Source organism: Ptychodera flava, assembly GCF_041260155.1.
Source record: "Ptychodera flava strain L36383 chromosome 23 unlocalized genomic scaffold, AS_Pfla_20210202 Scaffold_23__1_contigs__length_28996876_pilon, whole genome shotgun sequence".
NCBI lineage: Eukaryota > Metazoa > Hemichordata > Enteropneusta > Ptychoderidae > Ptychodera > Ptychodera flava.
The window spans coordinates 13,403,470-13,420,039 of NW_027248277.1; the positions used below are offsets into that span (position 1 = coordinate 13,403,470).

A 16,570-nucleotide genomic window follows, 5' to 3' on the forward strand; every position below is an offset into this window, starting at 1 on the left:
AGAATGCCAGATGATGCAAACTACATTGTTGACGAAATTTTCTTTGTCAATCATCTGTGTATGAAAGAAAAGTAGTAAAGAAAATATGGTATCTGTGACAATCAAAAAATTTTCATTTTTATCCGAAAATAACTACAGGGAGGGAAATCCCACTCCCTGTAGCCCTACAAATACCTACTACGGAGCCATGGCAATTGCCACTGTCGCATAAGTGGATTGCACAAGCAAGCGTTACCAGTGAGTCATAGACCACTAATGTGGATTACGCAAGCAAGGGTGACCTGTATATGAACTCTGGTATTTACACTCACGTAGACACGCAACGACCTGAATGGTATTGCAACACAATCCTCCCATGTAATTATTGCAACAGTGGGCCTTATTTTCCACGCTATCGCGGAGCAGACTATACGTATACATTCTGGCTAGGCTTGAGTGTTCAACTTTCGTTTCATATGCAAGCCGCACAAGCAGTTACAATTGCTTACGAGATAGATAAAATTTTAGAAGTTTCCTCTGAACTTAAAATGTGAGTGAGCAGTGCATGTTGGCGCACAAGCGCTCCCTACGGAGTCTATAATAGTATTTACTTAATATACTGATCTCAACAGAGACCATTGCATCGCTGATAACATAAACCTGAGCAAATATTTTATCATCGTGAGCATCGGCGCCCCGGACTTATGTAACTTTTTTCCTAATTTCAAGTTGTACACCATCTTTTGTGTTTATTACTCTTAGTCCATTTCGATGAATTTGATATATTTAAAGCTACGCAGATCGATAAATAGACAGAATCAGTTCTTCAAATAATAGATATCATCCATATCAATTTCACATCTTTATCTTCCGCAAAATACAGGCGTGTTTCTGTACAAAAATGTCTTGCTATCTTATTCTGAGCATATATTTTATTTGCAATACCCTCAATCATGACAGAAACGGATTAAGTGGATTGTGAAAAGTTCGCAACTCAGTTCTGACTGTTTCTGAGCTTTAGTGAAGAAACCAGGATACTGCTCATGCCATGACGTGGTACATTAATATTTTCATTGATAATCGTGTCAGATTCATTGAATTCGATTGTTCTAGAGTACTGTACATATTCCATTGTTGTAATACCTAGCTGTATCTCTCGTGAGGACATCATCCTCAATCGTTTTATACTCAATCTAAATATTTGTTAATTTGTAATTGGCTGTGTCACCATTTTCACTGACAATTAATTTGGAGGCGGGTGCAAGCTTAATATTCCATTCGATATGACTACCTAGGGCCATCGGATATGTGACCCCATGGTCTGTGATGAAGGAATGAGTCAATTGAATAGCATGTTTCATATTATATATTTTAAAAAGTAAATTATCGTCAGCAACAGCGGCATCTGCATCGGCCGCGCCACTTCTCAATTTTCTCAGATTCTCGTTCTGAATTCCCTGAATTGTATATAGTATATTGTATATAGTGTATTGTATATAGCAACTCATAAGTAAAATCACAGCCAAACGAAAAAATCACATCTTCACATAAATCTTTCCATTTGACTGAAATATAAAGTGATTACCTGTGTCGCGAATAAGTCGAAAGACCCTATATTCTTTGAGATGATGAGACTCCTGATCATCCTCAACGTCCTGAAAGACGTTTATGAATTCTAGAGGCTTAAAGAAGTTAGTCTTTTGCATTCCTTGATGTAAGCTAATCATTTGTGATACAGATTATCATCTTTGAGTCTCACACATGTATTTGCTCGAAGGATATGTCGATTTACTCGCCGGAGTTTACACCAGATCAATTTGACAAAGAAACCAAAGAGATCTTTATTTTAAAAAAGAAACTTTGCAATATTCTTTTTGCTAAACATTCTTCCATATATCAATACACAATTTTATTTATTATCACTATGTTAAACCTGTCAAAAATACCCAAAGCTGTTCTCCAACAAATCCGAAAACTGATCCTGCTGCTTTTGATAGAAAATTGACACCTGGTATTGCGGCAGCACTTTTTGCGGCCAGGTTTTCCACCATTCACCAAACTGTTTTATGATTTTCTTCACTTTTGTGTATACTTTGGATGGGCCTGAGCCTGAGCTGCCAGTTCCTTAGCCACTGGCCGACTACTCCCTTTAGTCACAGCCAGGGCAATTGTTGATATTGTCATTCCAAGGGCAGTCAGTCTTTGTAATACCGTTCCATTTAAAGAACTCTGCCAGCTTCAGCCTGACTGACAATACTGGATCGGAAAATACATCATTAAGAGACCAAATCGCGGCCAAACTTTCATGTGCCTCACTGATCTTATCATGTTCGTATTCAATTCGATTGACAATTTTATTTTCTCTTGCTCAGCTAGTAGTTTTTATTATTTCATTTTTTGCTTTGGTGTGTATTTCAGGAATTGGCTTTGTCCCTTTTCAACTACTCTTTTCTCTAGCCTTGTTTTATATAATTCATTGTTAAGCTCTCTAAGACGCATATTCGCAATACTCAAATCATCTTCAACAGCTCTATAGTCGGGGTTTAGTTCATGCCATTCATCAATTTTATTTTCTATAGCATGTATTTCATTGGCATTATCGATAAAGTTTACTCGTAATTTGTTTATTCTATCTCTTAGTTGTGCTATTTTACAGTTTCAGTTTATCAGTCTGCATTTTCAATAATTGCTTTGCTTTTTCATCAGTCAATTTAAGTGCCTTACTAGACCTCTTCTAGACCTAATATTTCTCTTTTAAATTCTGCAACTCCCCTACCTTTTATTGAGTAATTATTAAAAACAATCTTTCCCTCATTTGATGTCAGCCTGGCGTTTTTATAATACAGCTTTCTATTTGTAATCCTAGCATTAATATGCATTAATAATCGTTTTTCCCGGATCAGTAATATTAACCTTTTTTAAGTATTGGTCAGACATTTGAATTTGAAGTTCTACTTCCTGTTCAGTCAAACGGTCCACCAGCGGGCTATCGTGTGAGCTGCCAGCCTGGAAATGGTCGGTTTCTTTATTGATGTTTCAGTAATATTAGCAGCAGCATTGTCGAAATTTAAAACTTCAAAATCCTGGATTGGTATATCTTCTCCTCCTTCTGCCATTTCTGCACAGTTTCATTCTCATATTCAAAGACACATCTTGGGACTTTTGCAAGCGGAATACTCTGACTCTGGCCAGACCATATGAAATAATCAAGTCCGCCTTAAACAAACTGGAAAAGATACATAAGCGGTTTAAAGACACTTTCTTAGAGATTTGTTATGACTACGTCCTCAAAATAACGGCTAATGGCAACTTGAGAAGTTGTTTTGAAGATCTTGCAAACTTAATATGTGATGGAGAAAGCTGTGTGCCCCCGCCACCTCATCCACATACAGCACACAAGAATGCAATAAGTGAAAACTACTTACGATGATACATGATAAATACCTGGCTGGGTAGATGCGATGACAAAATGACACCTTCTACTTTCTCTGAATTAGAACCTGCTCCATGGTACTTATTGAGTAACTTTTGTAATTACTTTCATAAGTACTGTGCAATTACTGCATAAGAACTAGCGTAAGGACTAGCGAAAGTACCAGGAAGGTACGCAAGTACTACATAGTTATACTAACATTTTCCTCTGGCTCCCAACTGTTGAAACTTTCTGGACAACCTTTCCATTTTATCAGATTGTATTTTCTCCTCTAATTGTTTTCGTCTTCAGAATTAGTTCGACTCTGTACAGCTTGTCGGCTCTGCCATGTTCTGAAGGGACACTCTGCAGATCATCGGAATAGAGAGTACCAAGTATTTCCTCTCCATACTACATTTGTAACTATAAAGATCTCCTCTGTCCAGTTTGGTAGATATTCTTTCCTGAAAGTGCTCTTGTATTTTGTAATTTGGACTCATTCTCCCGGCTTGAATTTAGGGGTGACGCCATCTGCTGAGCTGCCATCTTTAGACTGTATAATGTATAAAATACCTGCCAATCATTCTCCTATGTTACGTCGACTTGTTTCATTTTGATACCTCCATGTACAATGTTGTTTTAGTTCTTAAGAAGTTCTTGTAGAATAGTGAGCCACTGGCATATCTGTCTGTATGTGAAGTATTTCAACATAAGGGTCTTCAAAATGCGATTGAATAGTTCTATAACACTGGCTTTTTATCACTATGTGTATGAAACCAGTGAATGCCCGACTCCTCAAGCCAATTCTACATTTTATGATTAGTAAATTCCCGCCCCTCATCTGTCTGGAGTCTGTCGGGTTTGTGCCCTTTTTCTAAATTACGTCTTTTATTGCCTCAATATTCTCATCTGCCGTTGTTGACCGTATCAGCCTGGCCCATGCATATCTACTGAGCACATTGATTACTGTCAGCATATATTGAATACCCTTATTCTCTTTTGCGAACGGTTCGGGCATCTTCACAAGATCGGTCGCCCACTGTTCGTCTATCGCTGATACAAAGACACGCCTCCTGCCACTGCACTGGCCCTTTTATGTAGGTTATAAGTTAGCTGTTTCTGCAACAAGTCCTATACGTCTTCCTTAGTAACTTTCAGTCTGGCGGCACGCGCTTCCTCATATAGTTTTTGTACGCCTTCAAAACCAATTAAGGGGATTGTAGTATCGTTCTCTTAGAATTCCTTTGGGTGTTCCTTCAGGTTCCGTGGTACCTAACTCCTATTTCTATATAGTTCCTTATACTAGAAATTGCACGCCAAACGGGTGACATAAATGAAATACTAGTTTACTAATTGGCATATTTTTTAATTGTCTGACTAGGTCCGATGCCTCCCGTTCAAAGATCTCCATCCCATATTCCTTTACAATAGTCTTGTTGTCTGTCTTGCTCGGTGTGTAAAAAGTACTAACATCTCTATTTTTCCCTTAAGGGTTTACTGATACTAGTATATTGTTGAGTCAGAACCCAAACAGATAATCCATCATGTGTGGCACTGAAAAACCGCGTTTGACTAAAACATCACTGCACTTCTTCATATCTTTGGATGAAGGCTAGAGTTTCCTCCACAGTATCGAGTCTGACCGGAAACACAAAAGCATTATCATCCATAAATATGATTTTTTTTTATTATACGTTTTGTTGTTCATGAATGTTGGACAAATGAAGAGTACATATTCAGATTTCTCTAGGTACGGTGTGTTTAGGAGATTCATCACATATTCTGTTTTGCCAGAATTTGTCAGCCCAGTTATAATCATGTTGAATGGTGGTTGTACAGCTGTCGCGTAAGCCTGCATTTTATCTATTTATACTGCACATAAATCCAATGAATAAGGCTAAAGATAACAAACCCATTTTGCCGAATTCATTAATGGGATCCGCGACAGCAGCTTCTGCCCCTTTGGCTCCGCTAGGGGAATGCTCCTGCTCATGCCAGCAGAGTCTGCCGTGTTAGGCGGCTTATGCGATAGCTGGTCCTGCCACTGCACAGCATCCTTGTCCACATCCATTGCCTCATGTTTAGTACTTTGTTTGATTTCTGTGTTTATATCTCTGTTTACCCCGAAGACAATATATTCTGTTGTGTCTTGCAATTCATTATTGTAACCTGCAATTGCAGGAACCGAAAGAATGACGATTTTAGATGGTAAGAGAAGTAAATTGGGCGAAACAGCCATATCAAGTTTTACACCCGTATTTGTTATTGTGTCTTGGTATCGCCGATAACTACTTACTTTGTCGGTATTACGAATTTCATCTTTAAGGAGAACACCAAATTCTTTTCGGACTTGCTCTGCACTGCCAGTATCGGCCATAATGGTTGAGACTTATATTTATATTCCCAAATTCGGAACAGAGAAGTTCATATTTCACAAGATTGTACAGATTGTCACCAGCTTTGAAGATCCCTATGTCCGGGAGTGCAACCTCCGTTTCATGAAGAATACGATGTACTGTAAAGTATACATGAAAACGACAGAATGATCGTACTTTGCGGCGGAAATTCGTTGTCCAAGAGATTGGCGAATGAAATACCACAGCCAGCAGTTCTGCACCATACTGCGAAATTCAGTTGCTGGTCCCTGTATTTCATGTGTGGGCCACCCAACCATATTTTACTTTCTTTGCCGATCGATGTGTGATTACATAATCTTTGAATATATCCCGTAGGTGGAAAGTAAACTTATCTGTCGGCGCTGCATATATTTCTAAGTCCATGTGAAGGGTCTTATGTCGTATGGTTTTGGAGGAATATCCGCATGCTGTACCGATGGTAGGCTCATTTTATCCAGTTGAAAGACAATCGGGAATGCACTGTGTCCTTTAATTATTATTGCAATATGTTTCTCTATATAAATGTAGATTTTAATGAAGGAGAATTTTCATATTGAACCACTCTTTTTTGGAAGTGGAGATTTAGCCGAGCGGTTCTCTCTGTGGCCTCTCTGCTAGGCAACTGATGCCGTATGTTGTGGGTTCGAACCCGATTGTAAACTAGCCGTATTTTCTACCCTGGGTTTGTAACTCTGCTGGTGGACAGATTTGTCCCCGAGATTATCGTTCGCCCAGTTAGAGCAATGAATTTGTTTCTTCGCTTCGATTAAGTTTGTATGTGCGATGTGTGATAGTGAGCATGCGTGCGTGAGTGCTTCACGAACTCTACAACATGTTAAGTGGTCTCAGTCAGAAAAACGTAACAACTTAGCTGGCTATTGAATCACTCTTTTTTTGGAGTGGAGATTTAGCCGAGCGGTTCTCTCTGTGGCCTCTCCACTATGCGACTGATGTCGTATGTTGTAGGTTCGAACTCGATTGAAAACTAGCCGTATTTGATATCTAAAGTATACTGCCGTATTTTCTTCTTCTTCTTCTCCTCACATTCCCGACTGTGTATACTGTATTTCGGATACAGGTTTAAACGTATATTTATTTTTTACTAAGAATAGATAATATATTGTGTAGGTTTGAACATATATATTTTTTTACTAAGAATACATAACATATTGCGAACAAGGGAGAGTTTCATAAAATCGGTGGCAGCGGCGAATGCAGCGACAGCAGCCTCGGCCCAAGCTGCAGATGCTCGATCCATAATAAAGACAAAGCGTGAAAATACTATATCATTGCAAGTGGTCAAAGCAAGTTATTTTTGGCAAGGAAATTTCAATTGGAGTGGTGAAGAAGTTGAATGATGATTCGATCACACGAGCCTTTAAAATCTATGAAGCGAAATACAGTTCCCTTATAAGTGATACCGTCACTCAAAGTTTCCTATTCCTATGGGCACTAACTGTGCTCCCTTGCTTGCAGACTTATTTCTGTTCTCATATGAGGCAGAATTTATCCAGAACTTAATTAAACAGAAAAAGGTCACTGTAGCTCGAACTTTCAATCTAACATATAGATACATAGACGATGATATTACTATGAATAACTCTGAATTCAGTAATATCTCGCTATGATTTATCCTCCGGAATTGGAGATTTAAGAAACTACAGAAACGGCCTTTTCTGCTTCATATCTGGACATTTTACTTAAATTTGACTCTAATGGTCACCTTTCTACTAGGCTATATGAAAAGAGAGATGATTTCAACTTAAGCATCATCAATTTTCCACACCTCATAAGTAATATTCCACTCTCACCAGCTTATGGGGTATACATTTCCCAGCTTATTCGATATGCTAGAGCATGCAGTTCCTATGGTGATTTTGTAGAGAGACATGGCCATCTCTCTTACAAACTATTAAATCAAGGTTACACCAGAGCAAGACTTGTCTCTACATTCAAACGCTTTTTTGGCAGGTATCACAAGCTGGTATAAATACAATATCTCTCTTCGACAAATGATCACTGCTGGCATCGGTGACATCGGGCCTTAGTTAGTGACCACTACCTATCTGACTTATAGATTGATATATGGCGGGTGCCACATGTGGGGCATGATGCGCTTACTATTTTCGAAACACCTGATATCACTTCTTGGTCTTCTGGCCAGAGGTCCATATATCTTTCTTTCACGTATATGACTTTGTTTGTGTACTGTCTATCTACTGTCTGTTCTGTGCTGTTTTGTGTCAATGTTTACAACTATCGTCTTGCGAATTCTAACCTACTGTCATTTGATTATGGATTGGTATGATTGCGATTATTTTCATACACCAAGGAGCCCACGCAATCAGTCAGGTAGTTCAAATCGTTGACCGAGATAACTATGCCACTGATCTTAAACAGGATTTTATTCTAAACAGTGAAATAAAGCGAATATCAGGACGCATAGCCTACACATGGGCCCCTACTTGCTCTAGTTTTCACCAGTTTAATAACAGGTAAACATATAGATTTAAAAAAAAATTGGGTTTACTATATTAGGCCAAAAAAAAGAAAAAGAAATGTTTCTGGTCAGCGCGCGCGTCACTTGAACAACAGCGCGTTACCCTTTTTTCTGTTTGTGGCCGGCGGCCGTGGCTGACACCAAACCAAAATGGCTGAAGAGAAAGAGAAAATTCTTTGGGGGAGCATGATCAGTTACTGCATGAACAGTATATATGTGACTATATTGATAAAATTATAAAACTGACCCTCCTCCCTCCCTTGAGAGAAAAAAAATAAAAAATAAAATGCGCGTCGCCGCACCATTTTTTAAAGAAGGACCTGACCAGAAACATTTCTTTTTTTTTGGCCTTACCCGAGATAAATGGATTCAACTTTACTGATCCAGCAAACTGAAATGGCTCCACCTGTTCCGACGCAAATGGCTCCGCCAACCCCACCGATGGCTACGCCATAGCACAACATAGAGAAAATTACCCTCCCGATGAAGCATCCAGGGAGAGTGGCTGTAGGGAAGAGATGAGCAGAATGGAACAGACAGAACAAGGAGATGTAGACGCCAAGTGATTGTGCAATGCAAAGGGACAGCAGTAACTAATAATGGCTCCGCGACAGTGACTGTGGCCGACCCAAACCTTCCAGTGGTAGCGACGCGCAGTGAGTGTGACAAATGGTATAATAATTGTTATCTTGTTTTAGGAATTTTAGGAGTTTCATTGACTGTACTAGGACTATATTGGGGCCCCTCACTGCCCGCTATCATGGGCATGTTTGTCCGCCTACGCATCCGATTTCACTTAAGCGTGAGTTCCTTTGGAATGTGACGCATCCTGCTTTTACGGAGCCAAGCGCCCAATGAGGCCCCCAGTCCCTCTACATTGTATGATATGGATTAAGGGACCATTCATTTTTTATGGCCTAGGGGGGGCCGGCAAAATCTTGTCACAGGTGTTCACAAAAATATAGACCCCCCTACATTTCTCATGAAAAAAAGATGACCCCCCCCCCCTTTGTCAGACGAAAAAAATTGATGACCCCCCTTGCTGAAAAATAACCAAAACCCATATGTCAAATTTACCCGCACGGTTTGGATTTGAATTCCAGTACACGGCGCACTTTATTCGTGTAGGAGAGATGCCAGTGCACAAACTTCTCAGCCACATCCGTTGAAACGTCTGTTAATTAAGACGACTGTAAGGCAATTTTTAACTTCATTTCCAAAGACAACTTATGTCCATGGACACTGTATAAAGTAAACTTTATTGAGTGGTTCGCCAAAGGCAGCCCTCCTGTTAAGTGGGTCATGGGCCAATACATAAAGTCAACTTTATTATAGTGGGCACCAAAGGTTACCCACCGGTAAAGAGGGTCGATCATGGCCATTGAATACAGTAAACTGTACTAGACAGGGCCGCTGAAGGCGCCCGGCCATTAAGATGGTCATGGGGTATTACATAAAGTCAATTTATTGTAGTGGGCCACCGCAGGCGGCCCGCCGGTAAAGAGCGTCAATCATGGCCATTGCATGAAGTAAACCTAATTGGAGTGGGCCGCCAAAGGCGTCTGCCCGTTAAGAGGGTCATGGGTAATACATAAAGTATATTTATTGTAGTGATACCCTATTTTCTTTACTATTAAGAAATTATCAATTATAACAAATACCAAAAACGTGAAATATACTGTGCATATTATCTTTCTATAATGCCATATTTATTGCAATTTTAACGATCAGGACAGTTATCGTCCTTCTGCTATATTTTACTTCTAGGTACGGCGACCACTGAAGGAGGCGAGACATCAGCAGGTAAGAAAAAAGAAAATTTGTGTCAATCATAAGTTAGTGCTTTTTGTTAATTTGGGTGGTGGTCGTTCATATAATAACAGTAATTAGGTAACATAAATGTTATTAGGACATCGATCATTTAAATTGTTAATTAATTTGTGCTTTATTTGTATATCTAGCATACCCTAAGAAAAACTATTTTTCAAACTAAAATATCAAAATGTCACCCTGCAAAATGTTAACTTTGCAGTGATCAAAACCCCGTACACGTTGTAAGATCATTTATTTTAATTAAATTGATTTAAAGCAGAACACGTTTGCCTAGCATATCCTGAATGTCCTAAGAAAACTGTGTTTCAAACTAAAATATAAAATATACATGCGATTTTGATCTCAATAGAGATATAGACAATTGTCGAAGAAATGAAATTAACATATGACACAACGAATCATTTTTGTCCAAAATTTTACTTTAATCATCAGCAAGACATTTAGACCGTCTGTCCCATTACAACGCTATCACTTGTTTAGCTTTCGACGAACTTATTGTATGGAAAATGAATACTTGACAAACTAAATGCAATACTTTGTTCAGTTTTATGGTGGAATGCACCCCGGGGACTGACATTGGGAGTCTTTTGTTAATCTATATATTTTCTCATCTTAGCCTTGTTGGTGTTCATTTTAGAAGTCTTGGTTAAGAAAAGTGTTCACTGTCTTAGGTTTCTAAAAAATAATAATGAGTTTTGTTTCAATAGTAAAGCACAGGGACGGCAGCAAGTTTGAATTTCAAATATATGTAAATCGTGGGTAATTTGTTTCTCCGTTACCAGATTTTATTCTTGATTTTGAAAGGGTAAGTTGAAAGATTGCCTGGGGAAAGTTTTGGGAAAAGTTTTTAAGGCCCCAGTTGGTTCGAAGTTTATACATTTTTTCATGATTTTAATTTCAAACTAAAGTCGGTTCGTGTACATGAGCTACGTTACTGAAGAACATTTATGGAAGTATCACTGCTTGCCAACCAGTTTTAACAGGTTAAATTATAAATAACTGCCGCGATCATAAAATGGCGCCCCAAGGAAAAAGTACAAAATGCAGTATTTCCTGCAGATAAAAATGGTGATCATAAAAGAAACAAGCATAATGCCATTTGCTGGATTGCACAACACACGATGGCCAACAATCTAATTTTCTCTGTAACATGAGTTTTTGAAAATTGCGGGAAATTTAAAATTTTGTTTGAACGTTTTTATTTACATGCCACTTTCGACTTATGGCAATGTTATGCACATTTTTAATCTTGAATGAGTTTATACCAAGACAGCTCTTCGAAACGTGACGATATTTTTGAGATTACTTTATTTAACATTGGCAGCTATAGGAGCTTTAATTTTCGAGACGCATACTACTTTGACCTAAAACTTAAGCAACCAATATTGTACTTTTCAGAATGCGGTGGCGGGACAAATGTTCATGGACTGTACCACAGCCTGATTGCCACTCTGGCATTTATTTGCATGGCTTACTTCTGAAAACGATGACGTGGAATAGTTAATAGGTAAGGAATCGATTCCCACAAGTAGTCGGTAAGATATTGTGAACGCATGAGCAACATTAAGACATTAGCAACCTACAAAATACACGTAGGAGTTGAAAGTTGAAGGAATACTACACAAACAAATAACGACCTTTCAACGACCGTTTTTAGTAGATATCAACAGGAAAAACATTCATTTCGATACTGATAAGCAAAACATTTACATAATCGAGATTTTGTGCAAATTATTAATTCAATGGGAACTGTAGTTGAACCTTCACAATTGAATACGATGATATATGGAAAGCCATGACTGTCTTAAGAAATCTAATATCATGTTGTCATGACTCATTAATATCATGTTGTAATGTGCATTAAACATATCGTTAAAAGCATTCAAAAATGTAGTCCTTGAAATTTACAGTGTTGTCTTTGGCAGTCAGCATGTCGTTCTATGCATTAAGGATGTTGTCCAAGGCATTTAATATGTGTTCCTAGGCATTCAATCTTGTGCTGGGCAGTAACTATATCGCCCTATGCTTTTAAAAAGTTGCCTTAGACGTTTATCATATTGCCCTAGCCATCCTGTGTGTTTTTCTAGGTATTTAATATGTTGCCACACGTATTTTAAATGTTGTCGTTGGCATTCATAATATTGTCTTAGCATTCAGAACATTGCCAGCTCATACATTGTCCGCCACCCAAAGTCACCTTATGCGAGATGACCTGTCCGCGTCACGCACTGCGTGTACGCACTGGTGCTCGAAATGTTGCCAGGATACCCAATGATCATACCTGCAGACATTATTCTAGCTTGCAACGTGGGATCTGAATTGAATAATGATTATATACCTAAGAAGAAAACTAATCACGTATAACTTGGCGAAAATATCAAATGAAATCAGTGCAGTTTCCATGTGTGCATATCAAACGTTCAACTTATAACATCACTTCTTAACATACTTTTGGTTCTCATTGAAAATTATTTATGATCCTTTTTCGCTCTTGAAGAGTTTTTTTTAGTTTGTCATGTTGACGGGCATCTGCATTCTGACCTTGTAACAGTATTGTCGCAATTTGAATCTAGAATGGTGACGCACTGATATTTCCTTAATAATGATATTGAAATATTGTTCTACTATATTGTCCAAAGGTTCACAGTACAATTGCACTGATGTTAAATTCTTCAGGTAAAGAGAAGGGGGAAAGACAGAAATACAAAGGCATGGAACGCCATGACTGACTTAAATGGTCTAATATCATGTATCAGAAATACAAAGAATAATCCATAGGCAGTTAGAAAAAGTCAGACGTCTAGAAGAGAGCAAAGAAATAGGAAGATATAGACATATTGAAACAAGACACTGAGACTGAGTATCTTGTCTTATGCACAAGGACAAGTCAACTCCCTCCGAATTGCACTTTGCATGAGTTTGTACGTAACCCGAAATAAGTATGTAAATGGACTTTTTGTTTTCAAGACATGATTTTTTTAAATTAAGCCAAGTCTAGAGAGTTTGGAACAAAGTTTTTGACAGTTAGATGGATTTAAAATCTGTGCAAAAACGTTCACGGAGAAAGTATACGCAATATCTAGCTTGCATGCAGGGTCATAGGTTGATATCAAAGAGCAATGGTCCATGGTCGAACAGTAATTGAATGCGGGAGTGGAGACACGTATTTGTATACACACAGGGTAACGGAGACCGACTAAACGGGGCAAATAGAACAAAAGACTCTGACGGAAGGCGCGCCCATGATGTTATTTTGCACACATGTGCATACACACACAAAATACTACCCTAACAAGTGCATTAAATTACAACTAAGGCTTCAATAATAATAATAATAAAAAAAACTCTCGTAGTTGCTTATAATTAAGAAGTTCTCATTGTCGACTTTTTCAGGCTTAATTCACTGAAACTTGTCTCCAACTTTCACGATGTTAAAGAATATTAGACAAATGATATTTTACCTGCATGGATGTTGTTAACAAGTCTTGAAAACCATATTCTACTTAACCGGATTGATAAATTTTCTCCGTTTCAGAAAAAAACACTCTCCTTGTAATGACATTTATCTACAACACCGTTGAAAGAAGAGATGGTTAATTCGGACAACAATGAACTTCAACAGGTCATTCTTCATTTTTAAGGAAGGGTTGCAAGTATGACAACCGAGTTTAATGACATTGATATGGATGACATGAATGGCTCGCCTTTAAAATAGTTTATGAGAAATTTAATGACCGACTGGGCATCTGACACCTCAATTGGTCACCTTGTTCTACATTTCAAAAATGTTGTTTTTAACCAATAGTATTTTCTGCGTATTCATTCTTCGAATGCCTTGAAAATATTGACACCCGTTGAAGTGAAATAAAGCTCAAATTTGCTTTCATAATAAGTCGTATATCCTGTCTATGATTGTTACTTTTAGCATACAGACATTATATACCTGTATCATCTAATGAACCTTGTACTTGGCACAGTAAAGAAAATATTGACAGTCGTTGATGCCACAAAATCTGATAGTTTAGAGGGTTTATGGATAGCTAGGTTGACACGTTACCATCTGTGATGAAACTCTGCTGTCAGTCTCACCGTTGCAAACTTGGAAATTCTGGTCTTTCCCTTCCTTTGGTGAGAACTGTTAAATAGCCTAATTTTCACTAGTGATATGGAAAATTTTAACTTCTATCCGGTGAGACTTTAAATTGTCACCGGCAACTGGTGAGGCATAGTCTTGTACATGTGATCAGGGTGATATCCAATGTTGTATACGTATCTGTTGACAACATTTAATCTTGTAGTAGGGTATCCAGACATGCTTGTATAGGAAATTGTTTGAAATATTTAAATCCGTTCATTCCTACGCACAACGACATTTAATATAGCATAGATGACTTTCCTCATATGTAAGACAAAATACAATTTAAAAAATTGCTTTTAAATTGATAAATCTTTTTTATAGTTTTTGTGTTCTATAGAAAAATGTCTGATATGACGCCATAGCCTACGATATCAAGTGGCATGAACTTGTGTCGTACATGAATTGTTGGTTAAATGATAGACAGTTAAACTATCTTGCTCAAAAATGTATTAGCAAACAGCTACCAACTTTAAAACCTCGACATCAGCCATGAAAAAATATAAAATTTAGATAACTTAAACAATGGCCAACATTAATATAAGAGGCAATGATTGTTAAAAAACATATGTCCATAGTCATTTCTTAGTCCATAGTCATAGTCCATAGTCATAGTCTCAGTCATTTCTCAGTCATCGCACGGTCTCGTATTTCTAAATGTACTTTACTCACAGTTATACATTATATCTGTAAGAAAAGTAGAGGTTGTCTTAATTTCCTCTTGTCATTTCTCTTGGCTATATTTCAGGGTGATAGTAACATTACAGAATTACTCACTCATCTAAATAGTTGCTATATACCTTTCGTTCAAGATTGACATGGGCGAAATGTCAACACGTACATGTGATGTTTATCTTGGAGATAAATGCCAAGAAGAGTGTCCTGTGTACTTGCCTGAATGATTCTACATTGTGGATTTAAGTAGATATTTGACCTCGTTACAATTGCATGCATGACTTGGGGCTAAGGAAAATTTGGACACGACTATTCATTTCAAAGGTGGTGACTGTTGGAGTGATCACTACTCACAATGGAAAAAGACAACCAGTAAAAACTAGACTTGGTTGGAGACAACAAAGCCGGGAAAAGTCGTAAAATAGAAGGCATGCAATGTTTTGTTATCCTAATTTTGACCAACATAAAGCAATAAGATTAACAACGTTAATGGTATACACATATATGTGAAAAACATGCTCATCAATATAATTACTGTCAAAAGGTCACACATTTTATCGTTTTGAAATCGTGAGAAACTTTCGGACCTGTGTTATTTACACCAAACAGTCGGTTACCTCGACGACGACCTTATTCAATGTTAAAGGTAATGCTGAAACCTGTCACAGTGCAGTTTGGTAAATATAACAAATTTACAAGACAAAGTAGGTCACTACCCAATGTAAGCTAGTAAATGCTTTTGTTTTATTCGATTGATGAATACTTTTGCAATTATTGATCTTGAGGAAGTTGTGCTGTGGTGAGAACTTGTTGTCATTATCATCGCTGCAAAAAGAAAAATTCTGGTTTTTCCAAAACCGGTGGAGAGAACTGTTTAGCAGTCTTATTCTCGCTATAGAAATGGGAATTTTAACTGTTATCCGTAGAGACTTGAATTGCCACTGGGAACTGGTGAGACATATAGAATCTCGCACCCCAACGACCTAATATCAGATTTCTAACACGAGTTGGGGATATTTTGTCTCACATGAGTAGCTGGCGAGTGTGAGACTAAATATCCCCAACGAGTGTGAAAAATCTGATACCGGGTCCTTTGTGTGTGCGATACAACATTGTCCAAAATCGTGACAAATCTGCCACTGTACTCTGACCTTCTTATTTTGTAGTTGCGGTCCGTGTGCTACTCATCTTGCCATTGCCATTGGTTAACATTTTGCGAGGGGAAGAAACAAGCTGTTTATCCTCCAATCAGAGCTCGTGTGATATTTACTGCAGAGTGTGAGACGATTTCTTAGCGTGTGAGATCGATTTTTCCCACACCGTCCATCCAACACTCCCAGCGGTCAGGAATGTGAGAAATATTCTTGTACATGTGACCACGATGATATTCAATGTGTGTATCTGTTGACAACATTGAATCTCTAAGCAGGCTCTACAGACATGCTTGTTATATTAAATCGAGATTTTGAAATTCATTCACTCCTACTTTCAATGACATTTAATATAACATAGATTGCTTTCCTGATATTGTAAGACAAAATGCATTTCAACAATTGCTTCAAAGTTGAGAAATCTTTAATATAGTTTTCATATTCTATAGAAAATGCCTAATATAACGTCATGGCCTTCGATATCAAGTG

General features: G+C 37.9%; 1 protein-coding gene and 1 long non-coding RNA gene across 2 annotated transcripts in view; both read left to right on the plus strand.

The window, feature by feature from the left end:
• The window catches only part of LOC139124345 (uncharacterized), a 287,549-nt gene that overhangs the window by 41,612 nt on the left and 229,367 nt on the right, over nt 1-16,570 (plus strand). The window lies entirely within an intron of this gene.
• LOC139123678 (uncharacterized) lies at nt 10,050-14,012 on the plus strand. Its single transcript, XR_011549749.1, has 3 exons — nt 10,050-10,090; nt 11,519-11,627; nt 13,656-14,012. It is a non-coding gene; the product is annotated as an uncharacterized lncRNA (long non-coding RNA).